The following is a 9,446-nucleotide window of genomic DNA, read 5'->3' as shown; positions in this document are numbered from 1 at the left end:
AGCCTACAACCTGTTACTCACATTCAGACTACCCAAGATGTGTCTAGAAATTAGTCATTCACCTGGCTGAATTGCAACAGAGAAATGCAATCAAAACCACAGTGAGATACCATTCACACCAGTTAGAATGGTGATCATTAAAAAATCAGGAAACAACAGATGCTGGAGAGGATGTGGAGAAATAGGAACACTTTTACAGTGTTAGTGGGAGTGTAAATTAGTTCAACCATTGTGGAAGACAGTGTAGCGATTCCTCAGGGTTCCAGAACCAGAAATGTCATTTGACCCAGCAATCCCATTGCTGGGTATATACCCAAAGGATTATAAATCATGCTACTATAAAGACACATGCACACATATGTATATTGCAGCACTATTCACAATAGCAAAGACTTGGAACCAACCCAAATGCCCATCAATGATAAACTAGATAAAGAAAATGTGACACATATACACCATGGAATACTCTGCAGTCATTAAAAAGAACGAGTTCATGTCCTTTGTAGGGACGTGGATGAAGTTAGAAACTATCATTTTCCATAGACTAACACAGGAACAGAAAACTAAACACCTCATGTTTTCATTCATAAGTGGGAGTTGAACAAAGAGAACACATCGGCACAGGGACAGGAACATCACACACCAGGGCCTATTGGCAGGTGGGGCAAAGAAAGGGATAACATTAGGATAAATATCTAATGTAGATAACGGGTTGATGGGTGCAGCAAACCACCATGGCACATGTATACCTATATAACAAACCTGCATGTTCTGCACATGTATCTTAGAACTTAAAGTATAATTAGAAAGGTAGAAAGAAGGAAGGAAGGAAGGAAGCAAGGAAGGAAGGAAAGAAAGAAAAGAAGAAAAAGAAAGAAAGAAGAGAGAGAAAGAGAGAAAGAAAGAAAGAAAGAAAGAAAGAAAGAAAGAAAGAAAGAAAGAAGAAAGAAAAGAAAGAAAGAAAGAAGAGAAAGAAAGAAAGAAAGAAAGAAAGAAAGAAAGAAAGAAAAGAAGGGAAGGAAGGAAGGAAGGAAGGAAGGAAGGAAGGAAGGAAGGAAGGAAGGAAGGAAGGAAGGAAGGAAGGAAGGAAGGAAAAAGAAAAGAAAAGGCCTGCAACCTGTTATTCACATTCAGACTACCCAAGATGTGTCTAGAAATTAGTCATGCACCTGACTGAATTGAAACAGTTGAATGCTCTGCCCCACCCAGATGGTAACAGGAATGATAGTAGTGAGTAGTGAGAAATGGGTTAGAGACCAGTGAGGAAAGTTGGTGGAGTGTTCAAAGTAATCTAACTCCACTTGCCCAATGCCTCCCTTCAAAGTGCTTCTCATTAATGGATTCCATCAGATTCCTCTGATTCTTTAAGATAATCCTCCCTTTAATTCAGTTTGACATTCCAATCAAATGGAAAGATTGCCTTCCAATCAAATGGTTCCTGATGAAAATGATCACACTGTTCTCCCGTTTGTCTTGCACTTAAAGACCCAGCTCAGGGGTTATCACCTTTGGGGACGTTCTGAGACCTTGCAACTCTGCCCACTGGCTGTGTTCATTTCTCCTTTTATGTGCTTCTATTCACACACAGCACACTGTAGCTGTCCACTGAAATGCACCCCACATGGGCACGTTGGGACGATGCCCAGCATCAAGCCCCTGACTTAGTCAATGCTTATTAAACTTTTGTTGAATGAAATGAATAAGTTTGGCAAGGCAGCAATGTTTGATCCTTGGTGTGAAGAAGTAGTAGAAGTCTATCAGGTCAAGTGTGAAGAGGAAAGAAAGAGCATAGGCAATGGCATTAAGATATGAGAGAACATGTCATATCTAGGAAATTACAGGGTTTTGATTACAGTAGGAACAGATGGTCTTTTCTGAGTTATAGTGTAGAGGGAAGAATATGAAGTAATTTTCTAATTATGAGGTTTATGAACATTAAATATCATTAAATAAATATAACAATTGAGAAAATTATCCTCAAAACCCATTAATCCATTAATTCAGTCATGAATAATTATTCAGTTTTAGCAGCAAATCTATTTGAAAGTAATCAGATTATCAACAACAAATTAAACTGTTAGCATACTTCGCTAATTTACCCTGCGCAAAAAGTAAATGTCTAAAGCATTTCTGAAATAGAATAAAGGTGCTTCATAAAGGGGCAAAAAATATTGGCTATAAACACCCTGGCCTTTCAAGAATTTACCAAAGAGAGGTACGTGAGGATCCACATAAGTCACGTAATCCCTGTAGGTCAGTAGAAAAAAGAGTTGCTCTGCGGAAGATTCCACCCTGGGGTACGTTCCTCGTAAGTGACAGATCACAGCATAACAGGAAGCTGATTCTTAATATAACTATATTCATCAAGAATCCTCAGATTAAGGGAACATTTTAACTTTCCTAAGATAAAACTAAAGGTAGGAATTATGATGCATGACTTCCTGGCCATGATTTATGCAACTAAGGAATCTGCTGCCTTTGCATTTATTCTTAGAATCACATTTAACTCATGGCAATGAAAGTGATGATGATGACAATATAACACTTTATCATATGGCTGCCTCTCAGGCAAGATTCCAAAATTAGTAAAGAAGGTAACTCATTGTGTTGGTTCATGATGTGCATTTAACAGAAAATTATATTCCAATGGACTTGCTTTACCTCATTGCATTATAACAATTTCCTCAAGAATCATATGTAATTTACATTCTAGAAAATCATTTAGTATCAATATTTAGTGTGTTGAAATATTCTAATCAAGACACTTGAGCCGCAGTTCCAAAAAGTTTTGCTCCCAATGAAATAAAAACAAATGAAAATTTAGGGGCTCAATTTCCTCATCTGCAATGTAAGAGGAATAAAATGGGTGATTTTAGGTGTCTTTCCACTCTAAGAGAAATCGACATTTATTGAGCTGCTATTATGTGACAAGCATAATGTACGTTTGCATTTGGGTATTTAATTATCCTCAAAGCTGTCATGGTGGATATTAATGTTATTATTTCCACTGTATAGATGAGAAGACAGCATTAGAAAGGTTAACATACCCAAGAATACAAGTCTCAAAAGTTGCAAAATCAGTTTTTGAATCCAAATCTGCTTTATACAAAATCAATTTTGTTTTCACATAAGAATGCTGTTTCCAGTTCTATGTTTTGTTTCTGTGTACATCTGGTAATTCAACATTTGTAATCAAGCTGCTTAGAGTATAGTGAATGGGAGTATATAGAATTTGTAATACATGTATACAGGTAGTATTTTGATTAATATTCTAGAGACAAATTTCTTTTTTTAGTTCAAGAAAATGCCATAGACTAAGAAAATGAGTTCTATGTCTGTGAATTCCTGTTTACCTTTTATTGCTGTGTAGTACCTGATAATGAGAAACAGTCTTAAAGGTCAGAAGGCAGTAAAAACAACATATGTAGTCATTCAATTCGCAAAATACTTATCAGTTCAATTATATCATAAATAAATGGTGTAAGCATTATTATTTCCTTTTGGCAGATAACACCCAAGGTTACTAGGCTGTGATTCAAACCTGTATCATTTGATTCCAAATTCTGCACTTTGTCTATTACATCCTTTGGAGAATACTTGAAAAATACATCCCCTACACATCCCCCTTCCACATACGAGATAACTATCTTCACTCACTGCAACTAAAAAGCACTGAGATTGGAAAGTGCATTGACTTTGGAACGAGACCTGGGTTTAAATTTCCATTCTGCCACCTACTGGAGTTTTGGAGAAGACAACGTATGAGTTTCCATTTTTCCTCACTCACACACTCTACCAGATCTGCGGGATCCTGCCTCCCTAGGCCCACCTCACAACTACCCAAGGGGTCTCCAAGGACCTAGAAGTAGAGCATGGGTCTTTATGCCTGCTGGAAACAGCCCAGATGTTGCTCTTTCCAGTTCAAGGAAACCTCTCTCTCTCTCATGCCTCCCCAAAAACTTTTTCCTTTCCCCTCTTAGTTGAAGACATCTGACAACCTCTTCCTATGAGCTCAGGCTTTTCCAAAAGTTGGAAAGAGATAGTGCCTTCATGTAGATTTCAACTGAAGTCCTGAAGACAACTCTGAGACTCGGAGATACATAGTTCTTGGCAAAGTCAGGGAAAAATATAGAGGAAAATATAATTTTATATCTCAATATATTACCCTATGACATACTCTGTCTATAGAATTATATGTATATATTCTTTTGCTGGAACTGTGTTAAGTACATTTACATATGTATAGTCACATAGGTATATTTACAAATATTAAGTCATAAAGATCCAAGTGTGCAACAGGCACTGGTACCTTTTTATAGAAAGACTGCGCTAACCTTCCATGTAAATAGTATGTAGATTTGCTCTTACAACGTCGACAGCAGGGCCCTAGGAGAGCTCAGTAACAGAAGACACTGGGGGACCTGATGGACGCTTATGACCTCAAGCTGAGCCTTAAAGCCAGGGAAGAAAACAAACAGAAGCTCTAGTTGTGTAGCCTTTAAGATAGAGTTTTCTGAGGGGTTCTGGCTCTAATCCTCAGAGATTTCTATAAAAATGATTTTGTCCCATGCATTGTATCTATATACATTCTTCCACACCACCATAGGCATTCTATTTTTGAAAGCTGTGTGGCCTGGAAACCTAGTTTTCTTTCCCAAGACCACAGAGGAGAACTAGGCTGTGCCTAAAGATAGGGCACTGTCTTTTATCAACTTCGCTGCAGAACCCACAGAATCTAGTTGCAGGGTGATAGGCTAAGGCTCTTTCTGCATTTTACCTGAAATTGAATTCAGTTGAGAAAGCACACACAAAAATAAAAATAATAAAGCTAACTCTTATTTAGCATATATTCCGCTATTCTGTGTCAGAAACTATTTTCATTGCCATGATTTAAATGGGAAATAATACATTTATATTACCCTAACTTCAAGGACCATTAATATGAAATAGGGAAGCAGAAGTTGATTTCCTTTTCAATTGATCCCTAGGATTAAAATTTTTTATGAGACAATTCAGATAGTAGGTAATTTGGTCTCCTTTCTGAAATAGATTGAATCTCTAAAATTCTCCACAATGCAGTATGTGATTCTGAAACTGACTAGTTGCATGTCCTCAGCCTTAAGCCAAATCCCAACAAATACCTACTCATGTTCTGGTGTATAAAATGGCTTAAGAATCATTCACTTTTATCAGCTCCCCAAGACCCAACAAAGGACCCTCGCAGGCAGGGTTTATTGAAATAGTCCAGACAGCTGTCTAACCACACAGATCCTTGTAAGTCCCTCTCCACTTACCTCTCCAAGAATGCCCAACAGATATTAGTTATGACAATATGACAAGATCTATTATCAGTAGTAAGAAGTGCCAGAACTAAAAGAGTAGTAAAAAAGGACTTTGATTAAATTTGTTTTGACTATTAACAGATTTCTGGATAAATTGCTAGAAAGCACATACTTGTATTTTGAATCTTATTTTCCCTGTCTTTCATAATAATTTTGGAGCTATATACCCACATAAATATTCATTGGCATAATAGGAATTACACTTAAGATTTTAACAGCTACTTGAAGAAATAATTTATGCAATAATTAGGCTGCATCCATTTCATGAGCGAATTAACTTCTAAGAGTTAAATTGGTGTCTGATTACTTTTGCAATTTCTAGCCTTGCAGATCCCACCCACTCACTAAGTGAGAGTGAGCTCAGTCTACTTTCAATTTGTTCATACAAAAGTCCAGGGGATACTTGACTAACATGTTGTCCACATATACTGAGACAGTCTGATAAATATATTTTCTTTGAGAGTTCACTATGGTTTCTTGGGTTTAACCATGTATTAGTCTGTTCTCACGCTGCTAATAAAGACGTACCTGAAACCAGGTAATTTAAAAAGGAAAGAGATTTAATTGACTCACAGTTCCACATGGCTGGGGAGGCCTCACAATCCTGGCAGAAGGCGAATGACAAGCAAAGTCGGGGTCTTACATGGTGCTAGGTAAGAGAGCATGTGCAGGGGAACTCTCCCTTTTTAAAACCATCACATCTTGTGAGACTTATTCACTATCACGAGAACAGCACGGGAAACACCCGCCCCCATGACTCAATTACCTCCCACAGGATCACTCCCAAGACATGTGAGAATTATGGGAGCTACAATTCAAGATGAGATTTGGGTGGGGACACAACCAAACCACTTTAGCATACATAGTGACTATGCTTCCCCTCAGACTTGCAAAGTGAGAGAACTCTTACTGAAAGAAGGGACACTTACCTTCAAAAGCACTAAGTGCCACCTTTTCGATTCTATTGCGTGTAACCTAACATTTCCCCTGTTGAACAAGTTTCTACAAATCAGCTGGTAAACCTTCGAGAATGGGCAGGGACACAATGAAAACATCAGCCTTTTTTTCAACGAATTACCTTCCATTAAGAGAATGAGGTGAAGATAAGGAAAATATGAAAAGGGTTTTAAGAAAGTGTAATGTTCTAAGAAAATTCAGAGTGAAACTATCGGGCTGGAGCTGGAGTAACAAGATGGCGGCGTCGGCAGAGGGACAGGGGTCCTTCCGGGCTGGAGCCACTGGCAGTGGTGGCAATGGTGGCAATGTTATCCCTGCCCTAGCTCACTGCACCCCGTTTTCCAGCCTGCACATTGCTGAGACAGCAAGGCAGTGGCGCCGCCCAGAAACAAGTGGCCCAACCTTGTAACTGCAAGAACTCCTTTACAAACTGAGTCTGGCAACAAGAAACCTGACTGAGCAGCGGGGATCAGGTTCCCCCTCAGTTAATTCTGGGCCGCGAATATGAGGGAGACCTCCGTGTTCCATGTCCCGTTTCCTGCCACCTTCCACCGTGGAGGAGCCCCAGAGACCTCCGTCCTTCTCTCAGAGGCATCTGGGCTTGGCCTCAGCCTCCATCTTCATCTCTCAGGATGGCAAGTAGCAGCGGATCCAAGGCCAAATTTATTGTTTGAGGGAAATATAAACTAGTAAGGAAGATCCGGTCTGGCTCCTTCTGGGACCTTTATCTGGCCATCAACATCACCAATGGCGAGGAAATGGCAGTGAAGCTAGAATCTCAAAAGACCAGGCATCCCCAGTTGCTGTAGGAAAGCAAACTCTGTAAGATTCTTCAAGGTAGGGTTGGCATCCCCCCCACACCGTGGTATGATCAGGAAAAAGACTGCAATGTACCAGTCATAGACCTTCTGGGACCTAGCCTCGAAGACCTCTTCAATTTCTCTTCAAGAAGGTTCACAATGAAAACTGTACATATGTTAGCTGACCAGACTATCAATAAAATTGAGTATGTGCATACAAACAGTTTTATACACAGAGACATTAAAACAGATAACTCCCTAAAGGGATTGGGCATCACTGTAGTGAGTTATTCTTTATTGATTCTGGTTTGGTAAAAAAATACAGCAACAGCAGGACAAGGCAACACATACTGTGCAGATAAGATAAAAACCTCACTAGCACTGCCTGATGTGCCAGCATCAATGCACATCTTGGTATTGAGCAGTTACAGAAATGACGTGGAATCCTTAGGCTGTTTTGATGTATTTTAATAGAACCAGCTTGCCATGGCAAGGACTAAGGTCCGCAACAAAGAAACAAAAATATGAAAAGATTAGTGAAAAGAGGATGCCCACTCCTGTTGAAGTTTTATGTAAGGGGTTTCCTGCAGAATTTGCCATGTGCTGTAATTGCGGTAAATTTCCTGCAGAATTTGCCAACTGTAATCACGGGCTACACTTTGAGGAAGTCCTGGATGAGGTATATCTCAGACAGCTATTCCGCATTCTTTCAAGGACCCTGAACCACTAGTATGACTAAACGTTTTATTGGACAATGTTAAAGCTGAAAGTAGCCCAGCAGACCACCTCTTCCAGTGGGCAGGGTTAGCAGGCCCAAACCTCCACAGGTTTCTAAGCATGAGCTGAGGAACAGAAGAAGCAGAGCAGATGATCGGAGCTGCATTTGTTGCTGCTAGAAATTTTATTTCATATGTACCCTAGCCAATGGTAGTTGCAACCATTTACTTGGTGTTAGGAACTTAATTTCAGTATGAACCGACTCTGGGCAGTACTGGTAATGCTATATCCTGAATGGCAGCTGCTGTAATTGTGAATATTAACTGAGATAGTGAAACATGGTGTCCGGTTTTCTATTGCATTTTTTTCAAGTGGAAAAATTAACTGAATGTTTGACTCACACAAATTAGTGGAGAAATTGGGCATATGCCAATTTTTTTGTTAAAACCTTTTTTTCTTTTCTTGAACTATACTACTTTGAGATCTCATTTAAGAAGAATGAGATAAAGTCTTCAGCCACAGTCGTGACGGTTGTAAGTGCTCACAATTGTGCATTCTTAGCATTTTTCCATCCCTGGGGTTTGCAAGTTCTTCACTTAAAACATTCTCAAAATGGTTGTCCTGTTGTTTGAAAGCCAATTGATATGGTAGCAACCAAATATCCCATTGTTTGAGCATATGAAAGACTGCCTGCTCACTTGTGCTAGAAATAACAGCATCCAAAGTGGAGATGTAAGAAAATCTTAGTGACTACTAGGTTATTCTTAGGACTCTGTATTAATTTTATAATGTTCTTTTTATTTCAAAAAGCATATTTGTCACAGAAATTTAGTTAACATCTTACAACTAAATATGTATGTATGTTGCTTAGATAAATGTAATCACTGTAAACATCTATATAATCTGGGATTTTGTTTTTATTTTGAAATGGGAACTTTTTTTGTTTACAAGTTCATTGAAAACTAAAAACTTTCTTTAAAAAAAAAAAAACTATCCCACAAAGGGAGAAAGGTAATGGAAGACATTATCAGTGAAGTAACATTTAGACTGAGCCTTGCAGAATGGGTAGACTTGTATTAAGTAGAAATAGAGGAGAATAAAAAATATTAAAAAGCAGGACAGGTGCAAGGCACATTTGGGAAACAATGTAATTCACTTTGTTTGTAAGGGGGTAGGATGAGAGGGAAGTGGGATGGGTAAGTCATTTTTAGACCTGAGCATGGAAGGTCTTAAGTGCTAAAGTTGGTTTATCTCTGTTTTGCTTTTTTTTAAATTAATTTTTTATTTCTATAGGTTATTGGGGAACAGGTGGTGTTTGGTTACATGTGTAAGTTCTTTAGTGATGATTTGTGAGATTTTAGTGCACCCATTACCTGAGCAGTATATACTCAGTTTGTAGTCTTTTATCCTTCACCCCCTTCCCTTCTGAGTCCCCAAAATCCATTGTATCTTTTTTTTTTTTTTTTTTTTTTTGAGATGGAATCTTGCTCTGTGGCCCAGGTTGGAGTGCAGTGGCGCCATCTTGGCTCACTGCAAGCTCCGCCTCCCGGGTTCACACCATTCTCCTGCCTCAGCCTGCCGAGTAGCTGGGACTACAGGCGCTGGCCACCACGCCCGGCTAATTTTTTTG

The 9,446-nt window shown here is 39.0% G+C and overlaps 1 pseudogene; it reads left to right on the top strand.

The window, feature by feature from the left end:
* The first annotated feature begins 6,729 nt into the window (after nt 1–6,729).
* Nucleotides 6,730–7,934, top strand: LOC103248334 (casein kinase I pseudogene; annotated as a pseudogene).
* The last annotated feature ends 1,512 nt before the right edge of the window (nt 7,935–9,446 follow it).

This window comes from Chlorocebus sabaeus, chromosome 1 (genome assembly GCF_047675955.1).
Source record: "Chlorocebus sabaeus isolate Y175 chromosome 1, mChlSab1.0.hap1, whole genome shotgun sequence".
Classification (NCBI taxonomy): Eukaryota; Metazoa; Chordata; class Mammalia; order Primates; family Cercopithecidae; genus Chlorocebus; species Chlorocebus sabaeus.
The sequence above is the reverse complement of the archived record's forward strand: the minus strand, read 5'-3'. Positions and strand labels throughout refer to the sequence as shown.